Source organism: Anomalospiza imberbis, chromosome 7 (assembly GCF_031753505.1).
Source record: "Anomalospiza imberbis isolate Cuckoo-Finch-1a 21T00152 chromosome 7, ASM3175350v1, whole genome shotgun sequence".
Taxonomy (NCBI): Eukaryota; Metazoa; Chordata; class Aves; order Passeriformes; family Viduidae; genus Anomalospiza; species Anomalospiza imberbis.
In genome coordinates this window covers 24,229,021-24,238,942 of record NC_089687.1, presented here as the reverse complement: position 1 = coordinate 24,238,942, position 9,922 = coordinate 24,229,021, and the positions used below count along the sequence as shown (strand labels likewise).

The following is a 9,922-nucleotide window of genomic DNA, read 5'->3' as shown; positions in this document are numbered from 1 at the left end:
TTTTACTTATCTTAAGCCCAGTAAAGAGAGAAATGCCACAGAGATGACAGCAATAAAAACAAACATTTTCTCAGAAGATCAAAATGCAGCCCCTGAAGGGCTTCGCTGTAGCTGAAGGTTGAGAACAGCTGTATACACCATGCACAGGGGTCAGCAATGAACTGTTATAGCCAAGTGCCAGCCAGAAAAACAATTGAAACAAGAGATACTTGCAGGAGTGATAAGTTTGTGCTGTAACAAAGGGCAGCTTTGTTCTATGTAGCTGATAGAACAATATTGGTCTTGGGGATGCTTTGATTTAAAAACAGTTCTTTGCTAGGCAAAGATAAGTTTTTGGCTACCCAAGTGTGGGCAGGCACTAAGAGAAAGAGGCACAGGGATGCATTAAGTACTGCTCCCTGGCCTGAGATAATAAGTCAGCTTGAAGGTAGCACAGTAAGAAGAAGCACTTCTGAGAAGTCTGACAAGCAAAAGATCAAAAGGCTTCTGCTTCAACTTGCTGTTTCCCTTTAATGGCTGTAGGCTGAATGTATGATTCCAAATCAGTCTCTCATGCTTTTTTTACCCCCATGTATGGGCATTACATCTCTTCTCTTCAATCCAGACCTTTGGAGTTTTTCCCAGCACTGTGAAGGAACAGAATATATTACACTTTTTACATTTAGCTACTGTAGGTTCAAATCAAAACATCTAATTCTTAATAATGTCTTATAGACAGCTCCAATTACAATGAAGTATTGATAAAAAGGAGCTGTAATATTATTTTCAGTCACAAATTCATCTCTCAGGCGTGCCAAGTTGCAATGTTTATAAAATGCCAAGTATGCTTTTCCATTTTATAGCCAGTAACTACATTATCTTGCAAATCATATCTCTTAGGACCTACTGTATTACAGCCTTAACCCATCCCACAGTTTATTTGAGCATTATGATGACAGTCCCAGTTACATTGTGCTGAGGCTTGTGGGATGGCTGCTCCATTTGATGGTACAGGGGGTGTTCAGCTGCAGGAATGGAATTTGCAAACCTGAGTTGAGTCCTCACATCCTCTGTGCAGTGAAAGGCATTGACACCTCTGTGGTTGCCATGTACAATATCCACATGGAAGAACACCTGAAAAGCTTCCCCAGGTGTTGGCACCATCCAAATGCCAGATTATAGACCAAATCTGCTTTGAAGAGAAATGCTTATATCATTCTCCAGGGGACAAGCTTACCCCACAACAGCAACACAGGACTCAAGACAGGGACTCTGAGTCTGCTCTTCTACAAATACCTTTGCTTTCCCAGCATCCATGCAAAATACAGCAGCAGCTTCCATCTGAGCAACGAGAAACAAAACTTTTTTGTGCCCTAAAGGTAAATCTTTCTTATGGTGAGACCACAGTGCCAGGCCCTCCTGGCCTCATGCATATCTTACTGGAACACCATGGCTACATGGTCTTCACAGAGAAGGGTGAAAGGGTCCCTTTAGCGGAAGAGCTGCAGAGTTTAATGGCTTTCTGTCCAGCAAAAAAGTGAACTGCTGTTCCTTTTGTCTGCAAATGGTGCTAAGCTCATTTCTCACAACCTAGCAAGGGCCTCCACGTTGTTCAATAGCAATACTCCCTGCTGCAACCTTCAATGACAGTAGGGATGCGAGTTCTGTGTTTTTTTTGCCAACCTCCTTTTAATCACTGAATCTTACTAATCCTCACATGACATTTCATAAATCAGCCCCACAGGCAGGCTCTGCATGAGAGATCCCAGGTGGCAGAGAGGCTTATCTACAGAGCCTACACAGCTTGTCTGGCAAAAATATGGATACCCATGGATGTCTGGGTGTGTGTAACTACTGGAGTTCTTGGAGGCTCATCTTAGATGCAGGTGAATACATTCGGCCTTAATTTGCATTTTAGCTCTCTAGACCCCATTTTTTTGAAAATCTGGCCTGACATTCTCTAACATAAACTCTGTTGAGCTAATTCTCCAGATTATCCAGGATAATGTTTGCTGAAAGTTAAGTCATCTTGTTCTAAGGGTAATTGCTACAGAGCACTGTACATTACAAAAAGACAGATACTGTTCAGTCAGGAAGCCTAAACCCTCCAAAAGGCATTAAGACACAGAAAAGTGAAGGTTGGCATGTTTCTCACTATGCCAAACAAAAGACATTGCTAAAGCAGATTGTAAAACTTTTCAAATGAAATGCTTCCATTGAAAACTTATGTTGCTATCATTGCTGAAAATGCCGGTAGCAGCAGAGCCCAGAGACATGCCACTAGCCAGTGGGCAAGGTGTGCCTCTCCTGCTCTCCCAGGGGCTCCCTCTGGAGCAGTGACATGGCTGCAGGGCCCCTGCCACTGCACTGAGACGGGGAGCAGGGCAGCCTGGTGACAGCCACCAGCCCAGGCCATCAGGCATCCCCGCCAGGATGAGGCAGGGCAGGGCTGAGTACAAGGAGAGGGAAGAGGTTGCTTGCTGAGCACACGCAGCCAGACCTCACATTCCTTAGCACCAAGGCTGCTGGGTGAGCAGAAGCTCCACCCTGAGCTGAGAGCTGAACACCTCGAGAAGCTACAACCCAGTTCAGCCCCTGAGGTGAGGTAGAGAATTACAGAGCACAGGTACCTTAAGCAGCTTAAGCAGCAAGCTGGTAGACTGGAAGTAGGAAGGTGAGACAACTGAGATGGAAGCAAACAGCTGGAAATACAAGAAGGCATGGGTGACTGACAAAAGTGATGACTGCAATTTAATAAACAAATATCTCAATTACAAAGTGGAAAATACCATTAAAAGCATGCCACATCAGAAAAGGTTATCAAGCATCCATCATCCATTCAGTTAAACATTCATAGCTCAAAGTTAATCATAATTCTTGGCTTGTTAGTCTTATGAGTTAAAGATTCCGGATTTCCTGGCCCATTTTATGTCAGAAAAAGGACAACAAGACATCACAGTCACTGGCATCAGGAGGCAAACTCACAAAGTGTAACTACAGCACTTGGACAACATGAACAGAACTTTTCACAGTACCTGGCAGCCAGGCTGGAATAGATTTACTGTTAGTCTATTAAAACTTTCTGACAGCAATATTCACATAAATATGTATCTTCTCTTCTTTTCATCATGAAAATCTAATTCCTTTCCTGAAGGTATAAAGTCATTGGCAGAACTGCAGTATTCTCTTTAAATGTTCAACATGTTTGAACATCAGCTGTTGTCTGCTGGTACTCTCTATCCAATAGTGGAGCTGAGCTGTCATTCCACTCCTGTCAGGAGTAGCTTGGTTACCAGAACATCAACTTCCCAAATCCTACAAGAGAACAGGAGGAAGCTGAGGCTGTGAGCACAACACTGCATTCTCAAAGAAAGCTGTTTCTTGGCAACTGGAAAAACAATCTCTCAATTAATATAGTCTAGTCCACATCTGCTGTTAAAACATTGGAGGAAATATTTGAGCCCTTTCAAATAGTTGATAATGAAATTACACAGACAAGTTATATTGTTCATCTGGAAATGGGTTAAATTAATAGCCTGGACATTTTATTTGTACCCTTTCTAAAGTTCATGATTCAAGTTTCATTTCCTTCCCCTTTTGTAGCATCTCTTGCTGCAAAGTTATGAAAAAGAAAGGAGGAAAAAACTTGTTGGTTTGGGGTTTTTTCCCCAAGTAATTCAAGGCAGAGTGTTAGAACGTCTGTTAAAACATACCTGCTTGCTTTATGGTTCAGTAAAAGTCACACTTTTTGGTTTGGAAGGTCATTTGACAGTCTTGTGTCCAAGGCTCGTTCTGACCAGGGCATTGTGTCTCATCTTCAGTGGCTATATTTTTACACATATATATTTATTCTTTTTCACATGTTCTTTGTGCTTTCTCCCCCTCACACTTGGGAAACACTAACACTTGTCAGACTCCTGCCTTACAGTTCATGGGCAGCTCTCTCCATTTTAAGGCTTAAATAAAGGTGGTGGGAGCTTTGACTTTTAGGCAAAGTTGAAAAGTTGGTAAATATCCCTTACGAGCTTGTAAACACATTTCTGTGACTAGAAGGAACTGTCAGACATTTCTAGCCATGAGAGGAATGCATTCCCCTCAGTCCACTTAATAACATTTATGTTCTAAAACTCTTTTGCCTGCTATGATTTTCATGAACTACTTCAATTTTTAAACTCTTACAGCACAAAGAAGCCACTGCTTAAGACAAATAAATATAATTCACAAGGCCATTACTTACCTAGAAAACAACATTAAGTAAATATCATTAAAAATATATACCTTGGGCACAGGAGCTCCAAACTTCTACAAGGAAATAAACCTTCACCAGGAGTCTCATGAAGGGGCTCCTCATAGAGCATTACAGACATTATTACTGATCTGCTCTATCCATGAACATCCTCATATTTTTATTATGTCATTAAGTAAGAAAATAATTCCTATCTTAAAAATAATTATTGATTCCTACACTGCCTCTTTTGGAGTGAAAGCTAGAGAAAACTTTGATTACAAAGGCATAGCTTTTTCTGAGACACTGTTTAATGAAGCCACTTTTGTTTCCTATTGAACAGCCTTTCACACTTACATTTTGTTGAATGACAAACAATAGCCATGGGGAAATTAAACACTGAAATCTGCAGACACTCTGGAACAATGTTTGTTTAACAGCTGCCGAACTCTGGAAGTAACAGCAAAGAGTATTATGTAAGAAAATCCTGTAACCCAAACAGATAATATTCTGGTTAACATCACTTTGAGGCTCTACTTGCTTCAAACACCAGTTGTTACAAGAAAACAATGTTCTGCTGAGGATCCATGGTGCAGAACTATTTTTTCAGTCCAGAAATCTAACAACCTAGAAATGCTCAATCAATCAAATTCAGGTAATTATATAATTGCTATTGCTTTAAAGGGAAACAAATATATAATACAACAGATGACTTGGTCTTGCTTCATCTTTGAAAAAAATATTACTGGAATCTATCAAGATTGTACACTAGATTGTTCCAGTCTTCAGAGCTAAAATTGAATCCATAAAAATAGATCTGGAACCATCAAGAGCTGTAAATGCAGGCCTGGACAAAGAGTTGACAGAAATAAATGAACTAATTTGACCTATATTTCTTAGCAGAATGTACCAGATTTCATGCCATGATTGTTTTATGATAGCAAATGGAAAACAAACTTCTATTGTTTAATCTTGGTAAATAAAATATATTTTTATGAGCATCGACCCAGAAAAAAGTTGACAGTTTGCCAAATAGGTATATTTTTTCAGTGCTACCAGACATTTTTAACTAAAATCTGAAGTTGGCCGGTAAATTAACATAGTTTTAAGTGACATCATAAATTGTATGTTTGTTTGGCTGTTACCACAGATACTTCAAAAGTAACAGTGAAGAATTACCATTTCAAGAGAGGCCATACAACCTTTATCAAATTAGTAATGCTACTTATTCATTCCAGATAGATGAGATTTCAAATAATTATCCAAACTACAAATAATTCAATTAAGTCAGCGCAACACTTCAAATCTGGTTATCAAGTTTTACTCAAATTGCTTAAGAGGGCTTTTAGACAGTCTTGTAGGAAATCAATTAGGTAGCAGAACACTTGGTAAAAGTATACAATTTTTTAAATAAATCAGTATAATCATCATCCATAACAGTTAAAAATTCCTATTAAAAAAGCTGGGGAGCTCCCTTATCTGATTTTATGGAGTTTCACTTAAGTACAACCAACTGTAAAGTTTGATTTCAAGAGACTTGATCATAAATATGCAACTAATGAAGACAAATGCTGGAGAACTCTTTGTCTTCTGCTTAAAAAGAGTACAAAATAGTACCAGTGGGTAAAACTGAGTTTATTCCATTAAACCAAGAGTCACTTTTCCATCAGCTTTGTCAGAGTTATTGCATATGACAATATCATCATCTTAGCTCACCCATTAGTTGATTTTACTGGGATTAAACATGTCAGTTTTATGCTGTTCTAGGGTGGATGTTGTAAAAAGAAAATCAAAGATCTTTTCCTGACACGTTTTTCTTTCCAGCAGAAACTTAGCTAAGGATAACTTTTTATTTAAAAATTTACGACTGCCAATATTCATGTCACTCCAGCTCCTTGAAACTTTTTGGCCAAAGCAAAAATGCCCATTTTTGTCCTTTTTGCTGTCCTGAGGGTACTTCTTCCATCAGGACATGGTCTACATCCTCCACATCACATTGTCTGCACGTGGTCTCACAGGTACGTGCTGTGTTAGCAGACATGGGGCCAGAGAAACACAAGGTCCTGAGCCAGGCTTTGCCACATCAGATCCCTGTCACAAGTGGACAATGTAGGGACTCATTCAGCCCAGGGCAGAGTCAGATGGGACAGGCAGAGAGAAAGGAGACTCTTCAGCAATTTCTCCTGCCTTTATACCTGAGCACTCTTTCAGAAACACCAATGCTCTGCTCTAGACAAGATTTTTACGGGGTTTTTTTTTTTTTTTTTTGTCTGTTTAGCAACAGGTAGATTTTCTTTAGCTACAGACCTCAGTGCACTTCCTGTCCTTAGACAGTAAGTATAGAGCGGACCATTCATGAAGGGTAAAGCCAAAGATCAAGATAAAATATGTACATATGTATATGCAGTTCCAGCTGCCAACATTGAGGATGATCAAATAAGTAAAAAACCCCTCTAAACAGAGGGATAAAGAATGTCTCTTTTACTGACCTTAAAGGTCTCTTGAGTTGTCTCTGCATTGTAGCTCAGGAAATAAGGTCTGGACTGGGAACTGCTAATTTCCCATTTGCTTTTAAGCTTCAAGGATGTGACGACAAGTCTGATGCTCAAAGCACCAAACCAGCAAGAAACGTGAGCCAACACTAGAGGCAAGACAGGCAAAAGGACTAACCAAAATCACCTCCCCCACTCCTTGTTTTCTTAAAAATCAGTTAATAGAGGTGTCTTTTTAATGCAGTCTCTTCCTCCGACTGATTAGGTATTTCTATCCCTACAGTTCTGTTAACATCTAAGTAATAGAATTTGGCCAGATGACATTTAACAGTGCTGCACCGCCTTTTTTTCAATTTTTAGCTTCTGTTCAAAGGCTGTTCTGCTCATAGTACCAGTAGGGTGACTTGGAAGGATCTTTGTCTATCCAGAAGCCCAGCAACACAGGACCCAGTTTTCTGCAGCCACTTATGGACTGTTCTAACAAATCTCACAGGAAGTCAAACACCCAGGCTCTACCTATGGCTCTGCCACTTTTGAAATGGATACCACAGATTTGATGGGATTGTCAGACCTTGGCTTCCTTGAGAGCCACAGTGCTCTGCTCACTCAGCACAGCTGAGGACCAGCTACTACAAATGGGTCCCAGCACAGGGGATCCAGTACCAGGTCCGCAGGCAGCTCCCATTGGAGGAGCTCCTGCTCTCCACTTCCCTCGTGGTTTTCCTCCTCCGTGATTCACTGCTTAGACACAGCTGCAAAGGGCATTAGTGGGAGAGATCCAGATGAACTTCACTTTGTTTTTGTGACACTGCAGTTTCCAGTTAAGTTTATTTAGGGTAATAACATGGCCTCTAGTGAAGGCAATGTCTCAGTCACTGCCATGACAGTGCTACAGATGCAAAGCTAACTCTGACACTCAGTGTGTTATAAAAGATAATTTGAATTTCTGATGCATTCTGACCCAACCACTGTGCACCACCTAATGCTTTTACACAGACACCTCCAGACAGGGGATAATTTAACACTGCCTTTGTTATTTAGGTGGCCACAATCCATGGGAAAGGTGATGCAAATGATGCAAACCGGCTTGCAATTGCATTTCATGTGGGTCCTGGTTTCTGATGCACATTATCCTACTGTCCTTGCTTGCAAGCAGAGCAGAAAGACTCACTCCCTGCCCACACAAAAGTATGGTTCGTTTACTTCAGAGCATATCTTGAGTGTAAACCAACATATATGTAGTGCAAATAATTCATAGGAACTTGAATCCCTTCATGAGAGAGGGAACTTGGTAAGGCAATTAAATAAGTGTACGTGATTTTCTTTAGATTCTTCTGCTTAATGTTATAGCTTAGACAGCAGTTTTACAGGTAGTCCCTCAGGAACAATTCAGTCCAAGAACTGTAGCTTACCACACCACACATGGCAAAGTCCATACAAGGTTGCTCGTGTTGCCAGAGCAAATTGAAGGTCTCCCAAGCTGTGCAGCATTCCCATCCCTGCTAAGTATTGTTAGCAGCATGCCAATCTAACTTCAGGTATTGAAGTGTTTGCTTGTCACATGTTCCTCTGTTTCTTCTACTTCTTAAGATATAAAAATGAAGCACTTAAAAGTTCTTAAATAAATATAAACTCCCATGTTATTACAGGCCATTCTCCATTACAGGCAAAACCTAGTGTTCTCTAGAATCTTAGAATGGTTTGGGTTGGAAGGGACCTTAAAGGTCATCTAGGCCAATTCTTCTGCAATGAGAGGGGCAACTTCAACTAGAATAGGTTCCTCAGAGCCCTGCCCAACCTGACCTTGAATGTTTCCAGGGTTGGGGGCATCTCCCAGCTCTCTGGTAAGCCTGTTCCATTGTTTCACCACCCTCACTGTAAAAATGTCTCCCTCATATCTAGTCTAATTCAGTTACTAGTTCAGAGGGTACTCTTTCCGTTTAAAACCATTGCCCCTATTCCTAACTCAGTCCCAGCTGGAGAGAACTAATTTGTTCCTCTCACTTTGTATGCCAGAGATCTCAAGGTCACATCACGCAGAGCAGTGCACAGCACAGCAGTGGCCCTGCTATTCCAGGCTCCTCTCCCAGAAACAGCGCATGCAGCAGCTCCTTTTACAACAGCTCTCAGCTAACACAGCATTTCTGTACAATATAAGTTTTTACTCTTGCATGCCCAAAAATTTCAGTAGCAGCACAAAATGAATGCAGAACAAAAGTGCTTTAATGCTTTAAGCCTAAGGAGAGAGATTGCCTCCCCTTTCAAGGGGAATGGATCCACGCATTCCCACAGTCCTGTGCTGATGAGGGGGTTCACCAGGAGGGGAGGGCACCCCTCCAAGCAGCCCTTCCCCAGCCGCCTGCCCTGGCAGGGGAGGGCAGAGCTCCGGGTTTCAGCGTTACTTGGTTACTTTCAATGAAAGGAGCTGGGCTTTGCTCAATAGCCATTGAGTACATTCCTCAGATTCTTTTCTTCTGTGCTTTGTAAATCGGGGTTGGAAGTTATTGCTGAAAGCACAGGAAGTTAAAAATCACCTTTTTCAGCCTCCTGTCACCTCAGGGTATTTTTGTGACAAACTGACCCAGGCTTGAAGGATGAAACACCTTTTATAGCCCCAGTAACAAAACAATTTACAGAATAATGAATGACTGACCTTACCATACTCTCAGCTGGCACTCTTAGGTTGGTAAGTAGCCATGCCCATGAGCAGAAGCACAAGTTGTGGCCCTGGTAATAAGAGTCCAGCTGTCACGGGGACCAAGGGCTCCTTTGTATCCTGTTAAAAGTGCCATTTTAAAAACCAGCATGGTACAGCTTATCCACTGAAATTAAACAAAAGTTTTCCATTATTAAGAACTGCATTTTCAATGCTCACCTCCCTACTAAGAACAACACTAATTAAAGCTCCCAGGGGAATTTAAAGTTGAAATCTGGATGACCAGGACACAACTGTGTCCTGCAGGGATCCAGTGGGAAAATCCAGATGATTAAGGCAATTGTGATCCACAAGAAAAGCATTTAAAAATAGTTACTCTATACTAAATATTTAACCATAAGCAAAATGAGGAATAGGTCAAGTGTTAACTATAATTCTCTTCCAGAATTTTCTATTTAGGGACAGAACCAACGTCTAAGGGGCAACACACTGATCACTGCTATGATTCAATCCCTGCTGCAGTGCAAAGGGTTGAGTTCAAGCAGCATGTCGGCAACATCCAAAGGCACA

General features: G+C 41.1%; 1 long non-coding RNA gene across 1 annotated transcript; it reads right to left on the bottom strand.

Moving 5' to 3' along the window:
• Window positions 1-540: 540 nt before the first annotated feature.
• Window positions 541-9,499, bottom strand: LOC137477621 (uncharacterized). The gene is made up of 3 exons (XR_011001099.1): window positions 9,350-9,499; window positions 4,562-4,654; window positions 541-626 (listed from the first exon to the last, which is right to left on the bottom strand). It is a non-coding gene; the product is annotated as an uncharacterized lncRNA (long non-coding RNA).
• Between the last annotated feature and the right edge of the window lie 423 nt (window positions 9,500-9,922).